Below are 23,110 nucleotides of genomic sequence, written 5' to 3' on the forward strand. Positions count from 1 at the left end.
GCTCACTCTGGAACACATCTTTATAGATGTACAAGACTTCCTGAAAAACATCATCTGATATCCTGAAGATTTCTAACCAATTTAGTTTGATCTGGCTAATTTTGCCCTTGAGACCCAGCCGTTGTCCCTCCACGACATCATGGGTAACTGGGTAGCCTGTTGCTGGTACGACACTCGCATCGTCATTGTACCCAAAATCCTCAAGGCTTCCCCTGTATACGCCGCCATTTTGGCGGTTGTACTACTTCGGCTCAAAGGCTGGTTGCCTCCTTGAAGTATTTGAAAGTTTGTTTGCCCACCACTGCAGCCGACACCCCTGTGTCGACCTCCACGCCAAATTGTCACCAGTTCACTGTAAGGACCATTCCAACTGGAGGACGTTTGCTTAATTTTACCATTCTCAGCCTGCAAATCTACGATTCCTCTTCGGGGTTCTTCTCTGCTTTATTCACGGTAGTTGTTGTTGATTTTCTTTAAGACTTAGCACACCCTGCCTGTTGCAGCCAATCTGCTCCACAGTTGGTTTACCTCACCCTCTTGCACGCATTAAAGCTCAGATGCACCCTTCTCAGCGCATTTGGTTGCTTGGGCTATTTCAACTGTGTTATCCAAAGATAATTTCATCTTGGCCAGCAATTTGCTTTGTACACTGATGTTCTTGATGCTGCACACCAGACACTCGTGTAGCATATTGCTCAACGCCGTGCCGAATTCGCAACCTTCGGCTATTTGGCAGAGTCTGGCAACAAAAGCCGAATTTGTCTCTCCTGCGTCCCTGACAGTCGAATTAAATTTGTATGATGGAGGGTCTGGCATTGAAGTGCTCCTGAACAAGCATCACCAATTGATCAAACGATTTTGGGCCTCCAGAGACATTAACTTCCTTATGAGGTTGTAGGTCAAGGGCTCACAAACAGTTAACAAGACGACCTTTTGCTTATCTTCCCCCGTGACCTCATTGATGGTAAAGAAATACCCGAGCCGCTCGAACGATTAGCTGCAATCCTCGGCCCCTGGTTGAACGAATCAAGTTTCCTTGTCATCGTCATGGATTCTCACTCACTGTTTTTCCGAAGACTTCGTCTTGGGAGGCTTCTGGTGAAAAACCTTCCCCCACGAATTCCAACATTTGCGATTTACACTCGTCGGCAATGCTGTGGCTTGAAGCAGCAACACTGCAGAGGCTTCTTGTATAACAAAAGGGGTTTGAGTGCAGTAGAGTCTATGAAGCAGGTCTTTCCTCTACAGCCCCCGGGTTCATATTACCCAGGCCCCTGTGCTTTTATTCCATTGATCGAGGTTCATGTGCTCACGCATGATAGGCTCCGAGCCGGTCACATGAGGGATCACCCCTTAAAGGGCCCACAATACCCAATACCAAGAATTGAAGATTTATCGGCTAAATTAGCAGGAGGTTTAACTTACACTAAACTTGATATCAGCCATGCATACCAGCAGTTAGATTTAGACAAGGCTTCTAGAGAATTTGTTACTATAAATACCAACTTAAGGCCTGTACCAGTATACCTGGCTAACTGTTCAGAGTCTCATCGGGGTGTGCAATTTTCCAGCGGACGATGGAAAGTTTACGACAGGACCTACTCAAGGTGGTTGTCTATCTAGACGATAACAGGAGCGTCTGAAGAGGAGCAAATCTCGAAGAGGTTTTAAAAAGATTTAAGAAGGCCGGAGCACGGCTAAAAAGAAAACAAAGTACGTTCCAAGCTCATGGAGTGATGTACTTAGGATTTAAGGTGGACGCCAAAGAACTGCACCCGATGGAGGAGAGGTTAAAGGTAATTAAGGAAGCACCAGACACCAAACATACGTCAGAATTGACATCCTTTTTAGGAATGGTGAATTATTCCTCACCTTTCTACAACGTTGGCACCGCTACACACACTACTCAAGAAGCATCAGAGGTGGGATTGGAGAGAACATCAGGAAAAAGCCTTCGAATAGATCAAACTAACTTTGCAATCATCCAGTCTCTTGGTTCATTTTGACCCCTCAAAAACAGACCAATTTTACCTGTGACACGCCTCCTGACGGAATCAGAGAGGTTTTAGTGCACAAGATGGAACACGGTGCAGGAAGGCCTATTGCCTCTGCCTCAAGGACTTTCACCTGAGGATTCACCTGAGGAAGGAGCAGCGCTCCGAAAGCTAGTGTTTGAAACAAACCTGTTGGACTTTAACCTGGTGTTGTAAGACTTCTTACTGCGCTCACCCTAGTCCAACGCCGGCATCTCCACATCAAGGACTTTGAGCAATGCTGAACAAGCTTACTCGCAAATCAAAAAAGAGGATCCAGCCATGTTGTTTGAAGTGAAAAAGTTCCATCAGTAAGTCTATGAACTATATTTCAGAGTATTTACAACAAACCCCTGTTGAGTTTATTTAAGGAGGATAAGACCAATCCCCCGGAGCTTCAGCGAGGGTCCAACAGTATATGTTTCAGCTTAGGCTGGGCATACACGGATGCTTTGTAGCCTTACCCTACCAGAAAGTATCCCACCTCCACCTATACCACAGGAAGGTGTACTTGCTTTAAACTTTCTTGATACGTTGCCATTGTCAAGAATCCCGCGGACGGTGAGGGTGTGCCGCCGGGAAACACAAGGCTGGCAGACAGGAGAATCCCGTAGATTCACGGCTGGCATCATGATCACGGGTCTGGGCAGTTACGACCCTTGCAGATAAGAAAAGACGAGTTACACTGTGAAGACGGTGTATTATTACGGGGACAAGGATAGTTGTTCCCACTCCCACTGGACAGCTATTATTGCAAGAGTTCACCTTGGGATGACAAAGATGGAAATGCTCGCACGCAGTTATGTGTGGTGGCCCGGGGTGGAATCTGGTCAAGCAATGTGATGGTGTCAAATGCAGCAAAACTTGCCATCTGTGGCCTCAATGCACCAAGTGCATTAAGTGGCCAAGTGACTCATGGGTACGATTACACATTGATTTTAGCCCATTCATGGGCTCCATGTTCTTGCTCATCACAGACACCCACTCGAAGTGGTTGGACGTACACGAAATGAAGTCCACGACCTCATCCGCAACAGCAGAAAAACTGCGACAGACATTCGCCACCCACAGGTTGCCCGAGATGTTGATCTCAGATAACAGGGCAGCTAGTGAAGTGTTCCAACATTGCCAACGACGTTCAACATATCCGAGCTGCTCCCTGCCCAACCTGTTTCAAATGGACTGGCTGAGAGAGCCATTCAAACCGCAAAAGCAGCTGCAGCCATCAGCCTCTCCAGAACCCAGACTGGCCCATTTCCTCCTCACCTGTAGAACAACACCTCAGGTAACCACAGGTGTTACACTCGCTGAGTGGTTAATGGACAGATGCATCAGAAAACGATTGGATCTGTTATTTCCGATTTTGCCGGGGAAAGTGGAGGTAAAACAGAACCCAGAGAAGAAACATCATGACTTGAGAAAACCCGAGAGAACATTTGAGGTAGACAACTCGGTCCGTGTACAGAATTTTACACACTCCCAAAGGATCAGTAAATGCTCAGACCAACTTACCTTATAAGGGACTGTGCTGAGATCTATTTGTTGTATAATATTGTAAATAGTCCGCTGTTGTTGTAATGTGTTAATCATGGATTTGATGGGGTAGTAATGTGGTACTGCCCCTTTAAGGGGCGAGTTCTTGGAGGGTCCTGTGATCAGTAGGACCAATCGAGCTGGAGTGTGTGAATCCTGGGGCTGCACGTGGGTTTTACTGTTAATTATGAACCATGGAGTATGGTAGCCTTCCTCTCACTCTCTGTAAATGATTATTTGCTTTAAAAAAATGTTTATTCATTCATCCAGGTGGTTGCCAGTCTTTCAAGATACCCGAAAAAGCAAATTCCTTTCTTCTCTTTCTAGGTAGAAGAACGTGGTATGAAAGTACATAATCTAGAATAAAGTGATGGAATTTCTACAGGACTTCCCCAACCTACCATTTTAACTTCGGCAGTAACTCCCGAGAAATGGTGGAAATGTTAACCTCCAGAAATCATAGAATTTACAGTGCAGAAGGAGGCCATTCGGCCCATTGAGTCTGCACCGGCTCCTGGAAAGAGCACCCTACCCAAGGTCAACACCTCCACCCAGGGGCTGTTTAGCACACTGTGCTAAATCGCTGGCTTTGAAAGCAGACCAAGGCAGGCCAGCAGCATGGTTCGATTCCCGTAACAGCCTCCCCGAACAGGCGCCGGAATTTGGCGACTAGGGGCTTTTCACAGTAACTTAATTGAAGCCTACTCGTGACAATAAGCGATTTTCATTTCATTTCACCCTATCCCCATAATCCAGTAACCCCATCCAATACTAAAGACATTTTTGGACACTAAGGGAAATTTATCATGGCCAATTCACCTCACCTGCACATCTTTGGATTGTGGGAGGAAACCGAAGCACCCGGAGGAAACCCACGCACACACGGGGAGGATGTGCAGACTCCGCACAGACAGTGACCCAAGCCGGAATCGAACCTGGGACCCTGGAGCTGTGAAACAATTGTGCTATCCACAATGCTGCCGTGCTGCCCCACATGGGCGAGGTCAGGTCAGATGTCAAAATTTTTAAAATCTCAAACTCAAACCCTGCCTGCCTCCAGCTGCCCACCTTGGGTTTTTACACAGGAGAGATGGAGGGTGGGCAATCAATTTACTCCCAGGAAGCGGCCTCTTCTTTTAAATATTTCGGTCCAGATTTTATCACCGCACCAGGTTTAATGCTGATTGGCTAGCCAGGTTTCTCAGATCTTGGGATATCTGGCAGCTGAAGGGAGAGGAGGACGCCCGAGTGGAAGAGATGCGCTTTTCTAGCACTGCTTGTGGGCCAGCCGTAAGAGTGCTTCTCAATCTCCAAGGTAACCTGCATCACTTCCTGCGACCACCATCAACTCCCATCTCTGCTCCCAGCCGAGAAAGCAAGTTCAATTGTGGATAGCTAGATCACAACCCCAATTCAATCAAATCCTCGGCCTCATCTTATATCGGTGACAGTCTTTGTACAAAATTAACTGAAAAGTCTGGGATATTTAAACTACCACGGAAAACCCGCACAAACAAAAGATATCTTGCATTTACATTGGGTCTTATACTGTAGCAAAATTTCCCAAGTATCTTCTGTGATGATATGATCTGCATACTCGTCTGCCATTGGGCCAGAACGTCGGCTTACCATTGGCCCTGGTCGGTCATGTGCCTCTCGACCGATTGGCCGAGAGGCTGAGTTAACCACGCCTCTATTAACGAGGTATAAATGCTCAAACGCCTGACGATCGTCCCTTTCCACTGTAGACGATCGCAGAGCTGTGTTCTAGTTAATTAAAGCCAGACTTTGGTAAATCACTCGCCTCGCGTGCAATCGATGGTACGTCATCTTCGCAGGAGTGATTACCAGACCAAGTGCTTTAGGAAGGGGCTGAGGGCAGCACAGCGGCGCAATGGTTACCATTGCTGCCTCACGGCACAGAGGTCCCAGGTTTGATTCTGGGTCACTGCCCTTGTGGAGTTTGCACATTTGCCCTGTGTTTGTGTGGGTCTCACACCCAGAACCCAAAGATGTGCAGGCCAGGTGGATTGGCCGCGTTAAATTGCCCCTTAAGTAGAAAACATTAATTGGGTACTCTCAAATTTTTTTTAAAAGGAAGGGGCTGAAGAAGAGAGAGAGAGGAGCATGGAGCAGAATACAGCGTCAGGGACAGGATTTCAGGTGGTAGTGCCCAGGAAGCTGAGGGTACGGCTGCCAATGAAGGGGTTAAAACAGGGGATGCGCAAGGGACCAGGAATTGGGACAGTGCAAAGAATTTAGGGGAATGTAGAGCTGGAGAGTTACAAAGATGGGGAGAGGCGAGGACACAGAGGGAATTGAAAACCAGGGAGGAGCTTTTGAGGCCATTTTAAAATTCATGCAAAGTTTCAGGGCCAATGCTCATTCAAAACTGTTTTATTATAATTCCATCTCTGCTCAGATCAGATCATTTTAGGAAAACGAAGTTGGTTTTAAGTACAGATCAATTCAGTCAGAAGCTCTTGAGCAAGACACTAATTGTCAGCCTGCTCTTTCGTATTTCACTTCCTTCAACATGAACACACAAGCAGAAGATTTGCTATCTGGTAAACATCTGTCCTTTCAGAAACTAAGCACCTGACACCGGCTGTGCTCATTCAACCATGCTCAAATCGTTATAGAATCTGCCTTCTTAAAAAAAAAAATCATTCAACAAAGATAAATAGGATGGTGTCTTATTATGATTCATTGTAAACAATTTGTACTAACCTTTTACATAGTCATCCTTACACTTAGATTTGCTTTCACAGGAAAGCACAGAATCTCCGCCCTCCAGCTTAGCACCAATATCATTGGTTGGTTAAAAGCAAGCTTTCATCTATTAACCAATGAGAGCATGTCTGTAGTTAAACAAGTTCCATCACCCCCTGGCAACAGGTGTACCTGCAGTCAGAATAAAGTTAAAACTCCTGTATTCAATTGTTACAGTTGCACAGAGACTGAAGAAGATTGTAAGTTTATATATTTGTGGGCTTGGGGGTAGGGGAGACACTGTTTAAAAATAAGGAGTCACTCATTTAAGGTGGAGATTTCTCTCAGAGGGTATAATAATGATAAACATTATTAGTGTCACAAGTAGGATTACATTAACACCGCAATGAAGATACTGTGAAATACCTTGAGCGGAATTCTCCGCAACGGCCGATGCCGTCGTGAAATCCGGAGTGTTTCACGACGGCGTCGGAGGCTGCTCCTCGCCCCCTCTTCTCTCCCCCCTCCCCCCCGGGGGGCTAGGAGCTGCGTTTTGTGTAACTCGGCCACCGGGCCTTGACGCTGGCGTCAAGGCGGCGCGCCGATAATGACGGGGCGTGCCAGAGCGGCCCTCCCACAATTCTCCCACCCGGCCTGGGGAGCAGAGAATCGCGCCCCTTAGGCGCCACACTCCTGTTCGGGTACACGGACGGAGAATTCAGAATGTCCAAATGATCCAACAGCATGGGCAGGATTGTCCATTAATGGGGCTATGACCCCCACATCAGCGTAAAAACGCTGGCGATTCTCCAACCTGCAGGGGGCTGGCAGGGCCCCGGAGTGCTCCTCACAGCTCTGGCTGCGGATACGGGGCCCCGCACTTCCGGTCGGGAGTCTGACATGCACACGGTGGCGGCCTGCAGCGGCCGCTCTGTGGGACATGGCGGACTCATGGCACCAGAAATGTCGCCCCCCCCGAGGTCGCGCGCGCCCCGGGATCCGTGACGTCTGATCGTTCCCCTGGCCGGCCATGAGGCCCCCATCCCCCCCCCCCCCCCCCCCCCCCCCCCCGAGGTGCGCGCGCGCCCCGGGATCCGTGACGTCTGATCGTTCCCCTGGCCGGCCATGAGGCCCCCATCCCCCACCCCCCCAGTGATCGATCGACCCCTCCACCACCCGCTAGGGCGACCGCGGATTGAGTCCGCAGCTGCCACCGGCCGTTCCCGATAGACGATAGGTGGTTAGAACCACGCCGTCGGGAACTCGGCCAGTTTTCCTCGGAGAATCGCTGGGGGGGGACCTCAGTCAATAGCCCCCTACCTGCACAACTTAGCTCACGCGCGAGTGCCTTCCGAGCGAGTCTCCGGGGACCGGAGAATCGCTGGAACGGCGTCGGACCGGATTTCGGCGTACACGCCATTCTCTGATCCTGCTTCGATCGCGATTTCAGCGCGGAACTCGGAGAATCCAGTCCAATTTCTTTTGGGAGTTGTAGGAGGAAACCGGAGCACCCGGAGGAATCCCACACAGACATGGGGAGAATGTGCAGACTCCGCACAGACAGTGACCCAAGCCGGTAATCGAACCTGGGACCCTGGTGCTATAAAGCAACTGTGCGAACCGCTGTACGACCGTGACGCCCATATTCCTCAAAAGGCAGTGGAAGTAGAATCGTTGAATATTTTTAAGGTGGAGTTAGATTCTTGATGAACAAGGAGGTGAAAGTTTATCAGGGGTGAGGCAGGAATGTGGGTTGAGGTTCCACTCAGATAAGCCATGACCTCATACAATGGCGGAGCAGGCTCGAGGGGCCGAGTGGCCTACTCCTGCTCCTAATTCATATGTTTGTATAGCTTGGGTTGCTCATTCTTTAGTCAAATAAAGCAATTATCACAACCAGTGGTTAATAATTCAGCAATGGAAGGAATTAATATTAAACCTTCGCCCTCTTGCAACACATCAAGAAGGTCACAGATGTTCTTTTCGAGAGACTTGTGCACAGAATCCAGGTTGCGGCTTCTGATGCAGTACTGAAAGAGTTCTGGGCTGTCAGAGGTGTGCCTTTTGGTTCTGACCTTAAGTCGAAGCCCCCGTCTGTCCTCTCAGGTGGTCGTGTAAGATCCCGGGCGGGGTTCTCCAATCCCACGGCAGAGTGCCCACGCCGTTGTAAATGCCATCGGGTTTTACGACGGCCTGAACGGGCCACTCCGACGTCTAATTCTGTCCCCTACAGGGGGCCAGCACGGTGCTGGAGCGTTTCGCGCTGCTCCTGCTGCAGATCCCAGTGCAAATTGTGCGCCGTGGGATCCGCACATGCGCAGTTGCGCCGGAGCCGAGGGCATGCGCAGTGGCGCCGAGGGCATGCGCAGTGGCCTCCTTCAATGTGCCAGTCCCGACGCAACATGGCGCAGGGCGACAGGGGCCGGTGCGTAGGAAAGGAGGCCCCAGCCACAGAGGCCGGCCCGCCGATCGATGGGTCCCGATAGCGGGCCAGGCCACATCGCAGGCGCCCCCCCCCACCCCATTGGCTGCCACCCGACCCTTACACGCCGAATTTCCGCCAGCTGAGAGCAGGTGTGGATGACGCCAGCGGGACTCGGTTCTTTTCCTATGGCCGCTCGGCCCGTCTGGGCCGGAGAATTGGCGGGCCGGCTGCGTAGAGCGGCCCACGACCGGCGCCGCGCCGATTCTCCGCACTGTGGAGAATCACGTGCCGGCGTCGGGGCAGCGTGGCCCGTTTCCGGGGATTCTCCGGCCCAGCACAAGGCTGGGAGAATCCCGCCCCCCATGTCACTATTCAAAGAGGAGCAGGGGAGTTCTCCCCAATGTCCTGGGAAAATATTGATCCCTCACTAAAAACCTAAACAGGCAATGGAGTCATCATATCATCGTTGTTTGTCGGATCTTGGTGCTGTGCACCACGTTCCCACGTTAGAACCATGGAATACACTTCAGAAAATTACCTCATTGGCTGTAAAGCACTTGGGATGTGTAGTTATTGTGAAACACGACATACAACTTTCACATCTTTCTCCACAGATGCTGACAGACCTGCTGGGATTGTCCAGCATTCTCTGTTTTTTGCTTCAGATTCCAGCATCCACAGTAATTTGGTTTTATAACTGGAAGTCTGCTTTTTATGTTCATCACCCCACGTGGCAATTTCCTGTAATAACAGCAGAATACTGCGAATGCTGGAAATCTGAAATAAACACAGAAAGTGCTGGAAACATTCAGCAGGTCTGGCAGCATCTACAATAATAATAATCTTTATTATTGTCACAAGTAGGCTTACATTAATGAAGTTACTGTGAAAATCCCTTAGCTGCCACATTCCAACGCCTGTTCGGGTACGCCGAGGGAGAATTCAGAATGTTCAATTCACCTAACAAGCACATCTAACAAACACGCCTTTGGAGACTTGTGGGAGGAAACCAGAGCACCCGGAGGAACTCCGCACGGACATCTGTGAAGCGAGAAATGGAGTTACAGCTTTGAGTCAGATATGAATCTTCTCCAGAACCAATTTAAAAAAAGAGTTATATCTGACTCCAAATATTAAGGCCCAGATTTTCATGCCTTGGGTCAGGTCAGTACAGCCGACCTCCAGAAATGACCGTCTGGAAGGCAGATTTTCATTCCAGGGCGCGGAGTCGGATGGGCCCTTTATTGCCGCATGGCTACATCTTGGCTTCCAAATGATACTGAGCATTACTCTGTCACAGACAATTCACCCTGAATTATTGAACAATGTGAGACTAATGAGGTTACCAGAAAACACGTCAAACATTTTCAAATGGACTTCGATAAATCAAGGCCAGCCATAAATTGGGTAATTTCAATTAGCTTCTGCATCCGTAAAAGCAATGTGGCAGGGAAGCACAAGATCGCGAGGCAGATATGGATGAGGAGAATGCGCTCGTCATATTTGAGCATATCCAGAAAGAAAAAAACTACTCACCTTTCTCAAACCGGCCTTCCTCACAGATTGTGAAAACTCTGAAGATCAATTACTTCCCACCCCAACCTCCCCTTGCCCTTCCTCCAACCATATTACTCCTCCCTTTTCCCATTATCTATACTTCTCTACACCCCCCACCCCCGTCAATACTCCCCTCACCTTTGACCATCATGGATACTCCCCTCCTCCATCGACACTCCCCTTCCTCCTATCACTGCCATCTACTGTCCCACCACCCAATCTTAGCTGGTAACTCACTCGAATCAGTCACTATCTCTTCTCAGGGTTGGGCCTTCTCTAAGAATTCCTGCCCTTCTGTCAGTTCCCATCGACAGAATATAAAGTTTGCAATCCTTTTTTAAAAAAAATATTTTTATCGGGATTTAACATTTAGCAGCAATATTTATACACAACAAGAAACAGAGCCGTTGGCAAAACGCACAAATAGAGAAACTAAGCAGCAACCAATTCCTAAACCTCTGCGCAACCCGTTGTCACTTTTCTCGGAGGGGGGGGGGGGGGGGGTGCCCCCCATTGAGTTTTCAAAGGAGGTTAGGATGCCTGCCTCCTGATTTTCTGTACTTGGGAGGGGATTCGAGTCCCCTGATGCACTACCAATTACGACGAGACGAGAGTAGAGAGTAATCGAGGCTTTATTACACAGAGCTGTGTAGCCTCCTGCAGCTGCTGCCAAAATGGCTGCAGCTCGGTGAGCACACACATTTATACTCCGCCTACTGGGCGGAGCCAGCAGGTAGGGACCTACCCCCGTACCTGTAGTACCGTATTACCGTATTACATCTTGTATGTAATATATACAACAGTGGTGACTGCCGCATTCACCCCCTGTTAAAAAAGGGTCCAGCAGGGGTGGTGGAAATACTATTTACATGCATTTTAAGGTTAACATTTTGGGGAAAGTTCACAAATTCAGCCAATCGGGTGCCTTGATCCTCCACTGTGAGCGTCGCAGTCCCAGTGGTGATGCAGGCGTCGGCTCGGTCACCGGTGACTCCGTGAGCATGTAGACCTCATCTTCATCCCTGGGTGGGACCAAGGGGAGGACGGATCGTCCTGGAGCGGGGGCTGCGGTGAGGTGCGCTGGGGGAGGAAGGGTGGCGCCGGTGCAGAAGGAGGGGGGTGGGGACCCAGCTGGTGCCAGGTCCCTGAGGGAGACTGTGTCTTGGCGGCCGTCGGGATACGCCACGTAGACGTACTGCGTATTTGCATGGAGTAGCTGTACCCTCTCGACCAACGTGTCCACCTTGTGGAGCCGCACGTGCTTGCGGAGGAGAACAGGTCCTGGAGCTGCCAGCCATGTTGGGAACAAAATCCCGGAGGTGGACTTCCTGGGGAAGGCAAGGAGACATTCATGGGGGGGTTGCATTAGTCGCAGTGCAAAGTAGCGATCGGATGGAGTGAAGGGCGTCGTGGAGGACCTCCTGCCAGCGGGAGACCGGGAGATTTTTGGACCGTAGGGCCAGCTGGACGGCCTTCCAGACCGTCCCATTCTCCGGGCAGCGGGGGTGCTTTGTCTGTCTGCAGAAGTAGCACTTGGGTCCCCCGGGGTTGGCTGGCTGCCGCGCGGCGCAGGCTTGGAGTTCACTGGGGGCCGTTGCTGGTGGGGTCCATGATGGGGTGTTCGCTGGTGGGGTCCACGATGTCCAGAAGGGGGGGCGCTGTGCGGTCGGGGCCGTACCCTTGTCCATTACGGGAGGCGACCGTTAGTGAGATTGCGAGTTTCTTGGTCGCCGCGAGGTTGAGGGTAGCCCCTTCTAAGAGGCGCTGGCGGATGTAAGCTGACCCTATGCCCGTAATGAAAGCGTCCCTGATTAGGAGTTTAGAATGTTCAATGGCCGAAACGGCCTGGCAATCGCAGTCCCTCGCCAGGGCGAGCAGGGCACGCCAGAAATCTTCCACAGACTCACCGGGGAGTTGATGCCACGTGGACAGGAGGTGCCTGGCGTAGAGTTTGTTGGTCTGCTGGGTGTAGTTCTCTTTCAGCAGCGCCATGGCGTCAGCCTAGGTAGGCGCGTCCCGGATGAGGGGAAAGATATCGGAGCTCGGCCGTGTATCCAGGATCTGGAGTTTCTGTGCCTCGGTGGGTGGTTCTGTCGCAGATCTGATGTAGGCTTCAAAGCAAGCTAGCCGGTGGGCGAAGGCCGACTTGGCATTGTCTGCTTGAGGGTGCAGCTGCAGGCGATCCGGCTTGATGCGGAGATCCATCGTTTTAAAAGCTCTGCTTAATAAATTGCTGCACTATCATTTACGACGAGATGAGAGTAGAGTGTAATCGAGGCTTTATTAAGCAGAGATGTGTAGCCTCCTGCAGCTGCTGCCGAAATGGCTGCACCCTCGGTTAGCACACACATTTATACCCCACCTACTGGGCGGAGCCAGCAGGCAGGGATCTACCCCCGTACCTGTAGTACAGGAGCCTTACCGTATTACATCTCATATGTGATATATACAACAGTGGTGACTCCCACATCCCCTCCAGCTAACGCCTTCCTCCCCAGCTCTCATCTGCAGTACGCGAGCTCCCTTTCCTCCCATCAGTGTTCCCTGCCGGCCCCTGCCCGCCTCCGTGCCCTCCCTTCACCCCCATCTTAAAGTTTGCAAACTGATGGCAGCAAACACAGCTTCAGGATCCTTCCTGCCGGTTGCATAGGCCCTAAGGAAACAGGCTGTGGCTTGAAATTTTACAGGAATAGTATGTCAGGAATTCATTCTGACGTGCGTTTTTGGCCACGAATTGCAACTGAAAACTTACACTTCAAATTTTACACTAAACGGAATTTATAGTTTCCACACCAATCAGCTATGCCCAACCCAGGAATGTGACAGCCAAAGTGGGTATATTTTACTTTTTTGCTACCTTGCCTTCAGTGAAAAACTTCAGACTTGCGAATATACAAAATATAAGCAGATGTTTTCAGTTTCTCTTACCCGCTCCGTCATTCGATAGGTTAATGGCTGATCTGTTGGTGTTTTGAATTCCCATTTACCCCCGATAACCTCAACTTCCTTGCCTAACAGTAAACTATCCACCTCCGCCTCAAAGATATTCACTGACACCATCTTCACTGCCTTCTGAGGCAGAGGGCTGGATTCTCCATTGCCCAACACCGGTAGCAGGTCTCCTGATCCAGCGGAGAATGATGCGCTGGCCGAAAAATGGGGTCACGCCAGGTGCCAACCTCGTTTCGATGCTCCGGTCCCCTGCCATGTCAGCTGGTGGCATTGGATGGTCAAAGGAATTCTCACCTTGCCTACATTCTCGGTCTCTCCTCGCTCCCCCTGCAGAGAAATGGCTTTTAAGTACAGCCAGCAATGCCCACTGTCTATATGGCCGCTGTGCTGTGGGTGCACGGCGGTGAGAACGCCAGAGTCAGCCCAGGGTGGACCCTGCACAAGAGGAGCCTGCCCCAGAAGAGCAGGGTCCAGCCTGGGAGACTCGGTGCCGGCCATCCTCCAGGCCCAGGAGCAGCTGCAAGTGAGGAGCTGCTTCAGACCATGTGTATAGCGTCGGCGCCTGTCCTTCAATGAGCTGCCGCATGTGCCACCTATGTCAGATGGTGGTGCATCTGGCACCACAGACGGCAGCTATTCCCAGTGGCTGTCAATGTGATGGTCGCACTGAACTTTTATGCCTCTGGCTCATTCCAGGGCTCGAGCAGGGACCTGTGTGGGATCTCGCAAAAGTCCGTGTGCAGGTACGTCCGCGCTGTCACGGATGCCCTACGCGTCCGGGCATCAGGTTACATCACTTTCAACCTGGGCCAGGCCCAACAAGATACCCGGGCAGCAGGATGTAATAATAATAATAATAACCTTTTATTGTCACAAGTATGAAGTTACTGTGAAAAGCCCCTAGTCGCCACATCCCGGCGCCTGTTCGGGTAAGCTGGTATGGGAATTGAACCCGCGCTGCTGGCCTTGTTCTGCATCACAAACCAGCTGTCTAGCCCGCTGAGCTAAACCAGCCCTTGCTGCCATCACTGGCATGCCCAGGTTCAGGGGGCGATCAGTGGCACCAGTTTGACATGGGTTGCCTTTCATCAATTGGAAGGCCTTCCACTCCATGACTTTACAGTTGGTTTGTGACCACCAGCTGCACATCTTACAAGCCTGCGCCCAATATCCAGGCAGCGTGCACGACTCATACATCCTGGCGCACTCGTCGGTTCCTGGCGCCTTCGAGGCGATCCCTTGAGGAGTTGGCTCGTGGGCGACAAGAGTTAGCCACTGAGGTCATGTGCAAAGGCCCCAGACTGAGGCAGAGAACCATTTTAATGCTGTTCACGCAGCAACCTGGAGTGTCATCGAGCAGTGCATCGGGCTGCTCAAGATACGGTTTTGATGCCTGGGCCGCTTTGCTGGGATGCTCGTAACTTCATAACATCGCACAGCATCAGGCCAATATGTTGAAGGAGGAGAGAGAAAGGCATGCCTAATCTGACGAGGAGGACCAGGATGGCCTCCAGGGAGACCCTGGCGTGGAGCTGGAGATGGCAGGGCAAGCCACCCAACTGGAGATCTAGGGCCACTCATCACCTCCCAATTGACCAAATAAGAGGCCTGACCAGAGGCAGCTCCACCGCCCTGTCTCACATCTTTTCCCCCTCCCCCTACTTCAAACCTAACCCCCCATACAAAATCCGCCTTCCCCTGAGACTCTCAACCCTTCCCTCCCCCTGAGTCCATCCACCCCTTCCCTCTCCCTTAGTCCTTCACTCCACCTTCCCTAGTCTACCGCCCCTTTCCACTATCGCAGCTCCTCCTCCCCCTCCCGAGGGTCACACCAGCATCACCACAGCGTGTTGGCCACAGGTTGACGGTATAAATCAGCCCATAATTGCCAAGAGATCCTGTCCACGGGACGGGGGATGATGATGACCACTCGATGTGAGATGAGCTCTGCTGGCTCCTCATTGTTGGACAAAGTCTGACCCCTGACTTTAAGATAACATTCCACCGTCCAGCGGATGGTCCCTGCCGGCAATTCCTTCTCACGGGCCCAAATATATTGTGGGGGAGGGCGGATGGTTGCAGGAGGTGGTGAACGGTTAGGGCTCACTCACAGGGGAGGCTGTCATACAAGGTGGGCTCACATTGCTGCCTCCATGCCCTGGCACGTCTCAGTGAGAGTGTAACCACGTGGGATGTTCATGTGTCATGGGTGCTCTGCCCCACCACCTCAACCATTGATCGCACAGTTTACCCCAAGCCTTGGACATCCTGACACATGGTCCTGATGTCTTACCCCTGACTTTCCACCATGGACGCCACTCTGTCAGTGTTGGCCTTGGTGCCATGCATTATTGGCACCATCTCCAGTGCCTGTAGGCGAATGGACACCTCCAGATCTAGTTAAGACCATATGAAATAGGAACAGGAGGAGGCCATTGGCATCTTCACTTGCTCCACCATTCATTAGGACCATGGCTGATCCTGGCAGGCACTGGAAAAACTGACACCCCTCCTGTACATTCTGGCTCTTGCTTCAAATTAAGTTACTGTGAAAAGCCCCTAGTCGCCACATTCCGGCACCTGTTCAGGGAGGCTCTGCTTGTGCATCTGCAACAGTGTTGGGATCATCTTTTCCAGAAGCACAACATCTGTCTGGGAGACAGCTGTTCCCTGGGATTGGGCAGCCCTCCAACCGTCCGCTCCCTGGGGAATCCCTGCTCCCTGGGGAGTCCCTGCCTCCAGCTGATGTGTGGCAGCAAGTGTGTGGTGCGCACCAGAGGGTGACCCAGGAGCCCAATCACTAACATTACCCACAGAGGTCTCTGCGATAGTGGATGGTGCCGGTGAAAGCTGTGGCAAAATATCATTATCTTCCCCGGACCGGTGCCCCGGGCTGTTCTGAGGGTCTGGATGGGGGGCAGCGATGCCAGATGGTACGGCCTCATCTGATGGTGATCCTGCAAGACAAAAGACTTGGACTGAGATCTTGGGAGGGAGTGGTCTATGGGAGAGGGGTTACTCATTTGCTTTAGCAACATCTGCATTGCATTGGACTCTCACTTTCTGGCGCAGGCCGAACTCCATTGCAGCCACTGGGAATATCTGGGATGCCCCGTCTCATCCTCTGCCGCTCCTGATGGTCATGGGCCACTTTATCCTCTGGGACACAGAAAGGACATAATGAGAGGCTGGGACGTGAGTTTTATGATGGGTTTGTAGCCGGTGGTGTGTGTGTGTGTGTGTGTGTGCAGGGCTCTGGCCAAAGAGGACAATACGTATGTTGGGGTTTCGCGGAGAGTGGGTTGTAAGGGAGACGCAGGCTGGTAGGGATTGTTGGTGTCTCAGGGATTGGGACAGATGTGAGGAGTGGGGGGAGGGAGTGATGCCACGGGCACAGAGGTGGTTACTCACCCGAGCTGCTGTAAGGAGGTTGTTCATTTTCTTCCGGCATTGGGTGCCGGTCCTTCTGGCGAGGATGGCAGCCTCTGCCACCTCATCCCAGGTCTTGTTCAGAAGGGTGGGCTTGAGTCTCCATCCCTACCCTGGGATGCACAGCGGTGAGAACACCAGAGACAGCCCAGGGTGGACCCTGCACAAGAGGAGCCTGCCCCAGAAGAGCAGGGTCCAGCCTGGGAGACTCGTCTCCTCTCGTCTCCCTCCTCTCCTCAATAGTGTCCAGCATTCAGTCGATCTCTGACTGCAGGAACCTTGGAGCTGGTATTTTCACAGCCAACAGGCAGCACGGTAGCATTGTGGTTAGCACAATTGCTTCACAGCTCCAGGGTCCCAGGTTCGATTCCGGCTTGGGTCACTGTCTGTGCCGAGTCTGCACGTTCTCCCCGTGTGTGCGTGGGTTTCCTCCGGGTGCTCCGGTTTCCTCCCACAGTCCAAAGGTGCGCGGGTTAGGTGGATTGGCCATGCTAAATTGCCCTTAGTATCCAAAATTGCCCTTAGTGTTGGGTGGGGTTACTGGGTTATGGGGATAGGGTGGAGGTGTTGACCTTGGGTCGGGTGCTCTTTCCAAGAGCCGGTGCAGACTCGATGGGCCGAATGGCCTCCTTCTGCACTGTAAATTCTATGAAACCTCTTGGCTGGAATGAGAGTCTGTGCTGAGTGGAACGCTTAACTAGATGCTCCAGCTCGTCAGGCTCCGAATCCCGACCCCAGCGAATCAGATGCCACCAGGTCAGAGAATCCTGTGGGCTGCCCGTGCGCAGCGTGCAGGCTCATTTGCATACCCTGAATTTCTCCTGGCCGGCATTTCTAGCAGGAGCGCACAGTTCCTGCGATTCGTCACCGGCAGAACTTAGTCTCCAGAACAGAGTATCGAGCACAGAGTTCCAAAGTCACACACCCGCTGAGAGAAACAATGTCTCCTCCTCTCTGCCCTAAAAGGGCAACCCCTAATTTTAAAACAAATCGCGTCATTCTGGACTCACCCACGAGAGGAAACATCCTTTCCACGTCTACCTTGTCAGTCAAGATCTAAAATAGTTCAATCAAATCACCCCTCACACTTCTAATCTCCAGTGGGAACAAGCCCAGCCTTTCCAATCTATCCTCATAAAACAACTCACTCATTCCACGTATCAATCTACTGAACCTCCTCTGAACCATCTCCAATGCATTTACATCCTCCCTTAAATAAGGAAACCAAAATGGATACTGTGGAGCTTTATGACGCCAAAATCAGCGCCGAACCCTTGCTGATCCTGGAACTGGTGAGGGGCTGGCAGCTGCGCCGGGTAAAACTCCCAGCTCCCACGACAAAAATGGCTGGCGAATGGCCGGGTCCATGGCTGCGCATAGCGGTCGTGCCGTGAAACATGGCGCCGGCGTGCGCGGTCCCGACCTGCCAATGAAAAATGAAATGAAAATGAAATGAAAATCGCTTATTGTCACGAGTAGGCTTCAATGAAGTTACTGTGAAAAGCCCCTAGTCGCCACATTCCAGCGCCTGTCCGGGGAGGCTGATGCGGGAATTACACCCTCTTGGCACTCCCCATCAGTCCCTTTCTACCGGAAGCCCCCCTGGCCAGCAGCACGGCCAACGGTGGCGGCACTGGAAACAATGCGCAGCCGCCACGCCGGGTTTCCGACAGCTGAGACCACGCGTTCCGAGCGCGGCCGGCCCATTGGGGGTGGAGTATCGGGGAAGGCCTTCAGGTGACGCGCCAACGGCGTTCCAATGGTGTGCGGCACGATGACGCTGTCATAATATACACACAAGTATATGATGGTGTACAGACAGACATTGATTGACACACAGGATGACCAATGCACACACAGAACACAGCAGCCAATCACCAGACAGGACACGGCCACTATAAAGCCAGAGGGCACGAGTTTTCCCGCTCTCTCGGGATCCAGCCTCTGAGACAGTCAGAGCTCATGAGCAGCATCTAGAACATCCACCATGTGGTAGTAAAATAGTCTGGTCAGGTTAGCCTCAGGTCTCCAGTCAAGTCAGCAGAGTGTCAACCCACAGTTAAAGTATGTATGATAGTTAAGAGTTCAATAAAATCGAGTTGCATTTCTTCAAGTGTTGGAAGCCTGTCTCTCTCACTGTTACTGTAAATACAGTCCTCGCAGACCCAGCTTACCCAACACATCAGACGCCATTTCGGAGAATAGAAAACCGGCCTCGCCCCCGAGAGGGCAGGCCTCGGTTTAATGTTTCACTTAAAAGTCAGTGCTCCCTGATAAAATAAATATTTGATATTTATGGGCAGCACAAGTGTTTAGCACTGTTGCTTCACAGCTCCAGGGTCCCAGGTTCGATTCCCCGCTGGGTCACTGTCTGTGCGGAGGTTGCACATTCTCCCCGTGTCTGCGTGGGTTTCCTCCGGGTGCTCCGGTTTCACCCACAGGCCAAAGACATGCAGGTCAGGTGGATTGGCCATGATAAATTGCCCTTAGTGTCCAAAGGTTAGGAGGGGTTATTGGGTTGCAGGGATAGGGTGGAAGTGTGGTCTTAAGTGGGTCGGTGCAAACTCGATGAGCTGAATGGTCTCCTTCTGCACTGTATATTCTATGCTCTCTGAAGTGGAACAAGGGATGGGGCCAATGGAAGAGGACGGGGCAGTGAGATTAGTTTGAGATTAGTACAGGGCTATCGGGATAGAATGAGGCAGTGGGATTAGTTTGGGATTGATACAGGGCTATGGGGAGAAAGTGGGGCAGTGGGATTAGTTTGGGATTGATACAGGGCTATGGGGAGAGAGTGAGGCAGTGGGATTAGTTTGGGATTGATACAGGGCTATGGGGAGAAAGTGGGGCAGTGGGATTAGTTTGGGATTGATACAGGGCTATGGGGAGAGAGTGAGGCAGTGGGATTAGTTTGGGATTGATACAGGGCTATGGGGAGAAAGTGGGGCAGTGGGATTAGTTTGGGATTGATACAGGGCTATGGGGAGAGAGTGGGGCAGTGGGATTAGTTTGGGATTGATACAGGGCTATGGGGAGAGAGTGGGGTAGTGGGATTAGTTTGGGATTGATACAGGGCTATGGGGAGAGAGTGGGGCAGTGGGATTAGTTTAGGATTGATACAAGGCTATGGGGAGAGAGTGAGGCAGTGGGATTAGTTTGGGATTGATACAGGGCTATGGGGATAGAGTGAGGCAGTGGGATTAGTTTGGGATTGATACAGGGCTATGGGGAGAGAGTGAGGCAGTGGGATTAGTTTGGGATTGATACAGGGCTATGGGGAGAGAGTGGGGCAGTGGGATTAGTTTGGGATTGATACAGAGCTATGGGGATAAAGTGAGGCAGTGGGATTAGTTTGGGATTGATACAGGGTTTTGGGGAGAGGGTGGGAAATTGGGATTAATGTCTTGTAAATGCTTTTACCATATTAGTGATTGCCGTGACTGTTTTTCGCATGTTGCTGATTCTTTTGTATTCTTCAGTTGTCAATAAACTTAAAATATTTGTTAGCGGGGGGATCCTATAGAGCACAGGCCTTGGCCCTCAAAGGGATCGTAACAGTACAATATTGTGGATGCCATAGTTGTAACGCTGAGTGAATGGCATGAGGTAGAATTATTTAGATTTGACATTCTGTGTAAAATTAAAACAGTCAAAAAAAAAGTGTAATTGCTGCCTTACATTCATTGGAGGGAGGGATTGAGGGGCGAGGGAGGGAACGTATCCTTCAATTTTTGTGGTTTTTCCTCTCCCTCTCACAACACTTCCTTCATTCTTTTGTGTTTACAATTAAAAGTTCGCTCAACAGTTGAGTGCGTCAGATGGTGAGTGAGGCACTTTTGAGATTAGCCAAGTGGAAAGCTTCAAAAGGCGTTTCCCCTATTTACAACAACCAGGAAAAGCAACTGTCGTATGTCAAATACGCCAGTCATAGAACATAGAACAGTACAGCACAGAACAGGCCCTTCGGCCCTCGATGTTGTGCCGAGCAATGATCACCCTACTCAAACCCACATATCCACCCTATACCCATAACCCAACAACCCCCCCCCTTAACCTTACTTTTTTTTTAGGACACTACGGGCAATTTAGCATGGCCAATCCACCTAACCCGCACATCTTTGGACTGTGGGAGGAAACCGGAGCACCCGGAGGAAACCCACACACACACGGGGAGGACGTGCAGACTCCGCACAGACAGTGACCCAGCCAGGAATCGAACCTGGGACCCTGGAGTTGTGAAGCATTTATGCTAACCACCATGCTACCGTGCTGCCCAGTATTTTCTATTTCGAGTGAAAAGCAAGGCATTGAGGAAAGAACTCAAAACTACCATAAAATATACAGTTACTGCACGTGCTAGTGCATGATCTGTTACCAATCATTTTTATAATCTTTATTGTCACAAGTAGGCTTACATTAACACTGCAATGAAGTTACTGTGAAAAGCCCCTAGTCGCCACATTCCAGCTCCTGTTCGGGTACACAGAGGGAGAATTCAAAATGTCCAAATTACCCAACAGCATGCCTTTCGGGACTTGTGGGAGGAAACCAAAGCACCCGGAGGAAACCCACGCAGGGAGAACGTATAGACTCCACACAGACAATGACCCACGCCGGGAATCGAACCTGGGACCCTGGCATTGTGAAGCAACAGTGTTAACCACTGTGCTTTCACAATGTGAAACCAACACAGACGAAGCAAACCAGGCAGACAGTGGATACAAAACAACATTCCTGAACATTATTTTCTTACTTAATTAGTGACTGCACACCAGCAGTGTAATGTCACATCTTCAATAACTATAAGCACATTTGTTTCACATTCAAATCCTTGCTACTTTGCTGCATCCCTAACCTATATGTCCTCAAATTCAGTTCAAAAAAGTCACCATCAAATAACCTCCCCATAGATCTTCTAAAAGACATCATTTGAAACGATTCGCAAACGTTCGAGTCAGTGTTCCCACTCTGTTTACATGGATTCTTACCTTAACTTAAAGCCACTCCAGGTTCATGGGCGTTCAATGTTCTCTTCCCAAGAACAGAAACCTCTTTCCACTCCATTCATCTCAAAATTGCATCTCTCACTCAACAGTTCAGCAAACTTTTAATTGTAAACACAAACAAAATGGAGATGCGAGTTGTGAGAGAGAGAATCACAAAAACTGAAGGAGAACAGACATATTCCCTTCCTCACAGCCTTCCCGAACAGGCACCGGAATGTGGCGACTAGGGGCTTTTCACAGTAACTTCATTTGAAGCCTACTCGTGACAATATGCAATTTTCTTTCTTTTCTTAACCCCTCCCTGCAGTGAAAACAAGCCTAACCCCCAGGCCATGGGTGTGACCCACATCTTAAACACTGATAGGTTGACGAATAACACACATGAAAAACTATAATTACGATGCTTGCGTGCCTGGTTTCCAAGATTAAGCAGTTTATCTCTTCTTGTCCCTCCAAAGAATAAGCACATATTTTATCTGTTTGGTTAGATTGGCTGTGATTCGCATGTTTTATTGTAAAGCAAAACTTGGCTGTTCTGACTTCCTGGGAAGTAAAGGAGTGTGCACCATTTAATTCCCATTAACTCACAACGTGTATGAACTCCCCCAGTAATTAGGGGCGGTGCTTCCCCCTTAAGAGAGAAGGTGCCACAGTATAAAAACCCGGGCCCTGGGTGCAGGTTGAGGAGGATGACCCTTCGGGGTGTGGGAGTTTAGTAGTGTATCTTAATAAATCCCTCTTTTTTGTAGTCAGATCCACAGCCAACAGAATGGCTGGAAATTCATCTAAGTATTTCTCAGCCAGCAACTTAGAAATTCACATAATGAGATTTTTTTTCTGATGAAAAAGAACACCTTCACCTAGAAAGAACTTTCATGTATGTCTGTAGTAAAAGGATCCGGTACGTTAAGGGTTAACTTGGGACTGAGTACAGTCGTGTGCTCACTGGTAAGAAGGCACTTGACCTCAAGCTTAGTTCAGCAGTGTGGAGCGAGGCAACAACATGTAGGGACATGCCAGGGAGTCATCGCCATACCTGTACCCTCCACTGTAAATATATACATAGTTCAGTAATGTTAATAAAGACTTTGTGGTAACTTCCATAAGACTGTATAATGTGTCTGAATGGTAACAAGGAAACAGTATATGTGCCTTACATGGGGACTTCCCAATGCTTTCCAATCAATAAATCAATAAAGTACTTCTGAAGGGAAACCTGGCAAACAATTTGAGCGCTACAAAGTCCCACAAACAATAATTTAGTGATATTGATTGCAGAATATATGGAACAACATGGAAAGACTGTTCTTTTACTCCTTTCTTGTGATGAGCCATCAATTACACGTGAGCCGGGCGTTCTGACTATTTATACCTCGGTATGGAGGCGTGATTAACTCAGCCTCTCGACCAATCGGAGAGTCGTCACATGACTGGTCTCAACCAATCGGTCGAGAGGCACATGA

The 23,110-nt window shown here is 50.4% G+C and overlaps 1 protein-coding gene across 2 annotated transcripts in view; it reads right to left on the reverse strand.

Moving 5' to 3' along the window:
- The window catches only part of gpr160 (G protein-coupled receptor 160), a 46,713-nt gene extending 24,844 nt beyond the window's left edge, over positions 1–21,869 (reverse strand). The window contains exon 1 of one of the 2 annotated variants that reach the window (XM_038816869.1): positions 21,630–21,869. The gene's annotated coding sequence lies outside the window, so the exon portion shown is untranslated. Of the gene's footprint in view, positions 1–6,296; positions 6,364–21,629 lie in introns of those variants that run through there. The other variant, XM_038816871.1, reaches the window with a different exon arrangement.
- Positions 21,870–23,110: the final 1,241 nt, after the last annotated feature.

The sequence above is a fragment of the Scyliorhinus canicula genome, chromosome 13 (assembly GCF_902713615.1).
Source record: "Scyliorhinus canicula chromosome 13, sScyCan1.1, whole genome shotgun sequence".
NCBI lineage: Eukaryota > Metazoa > Chordata > Chondrichthyes > Carcharhiniformes > Scyliorhinidae > Scyliorhinus > Scyliorhinus canicula.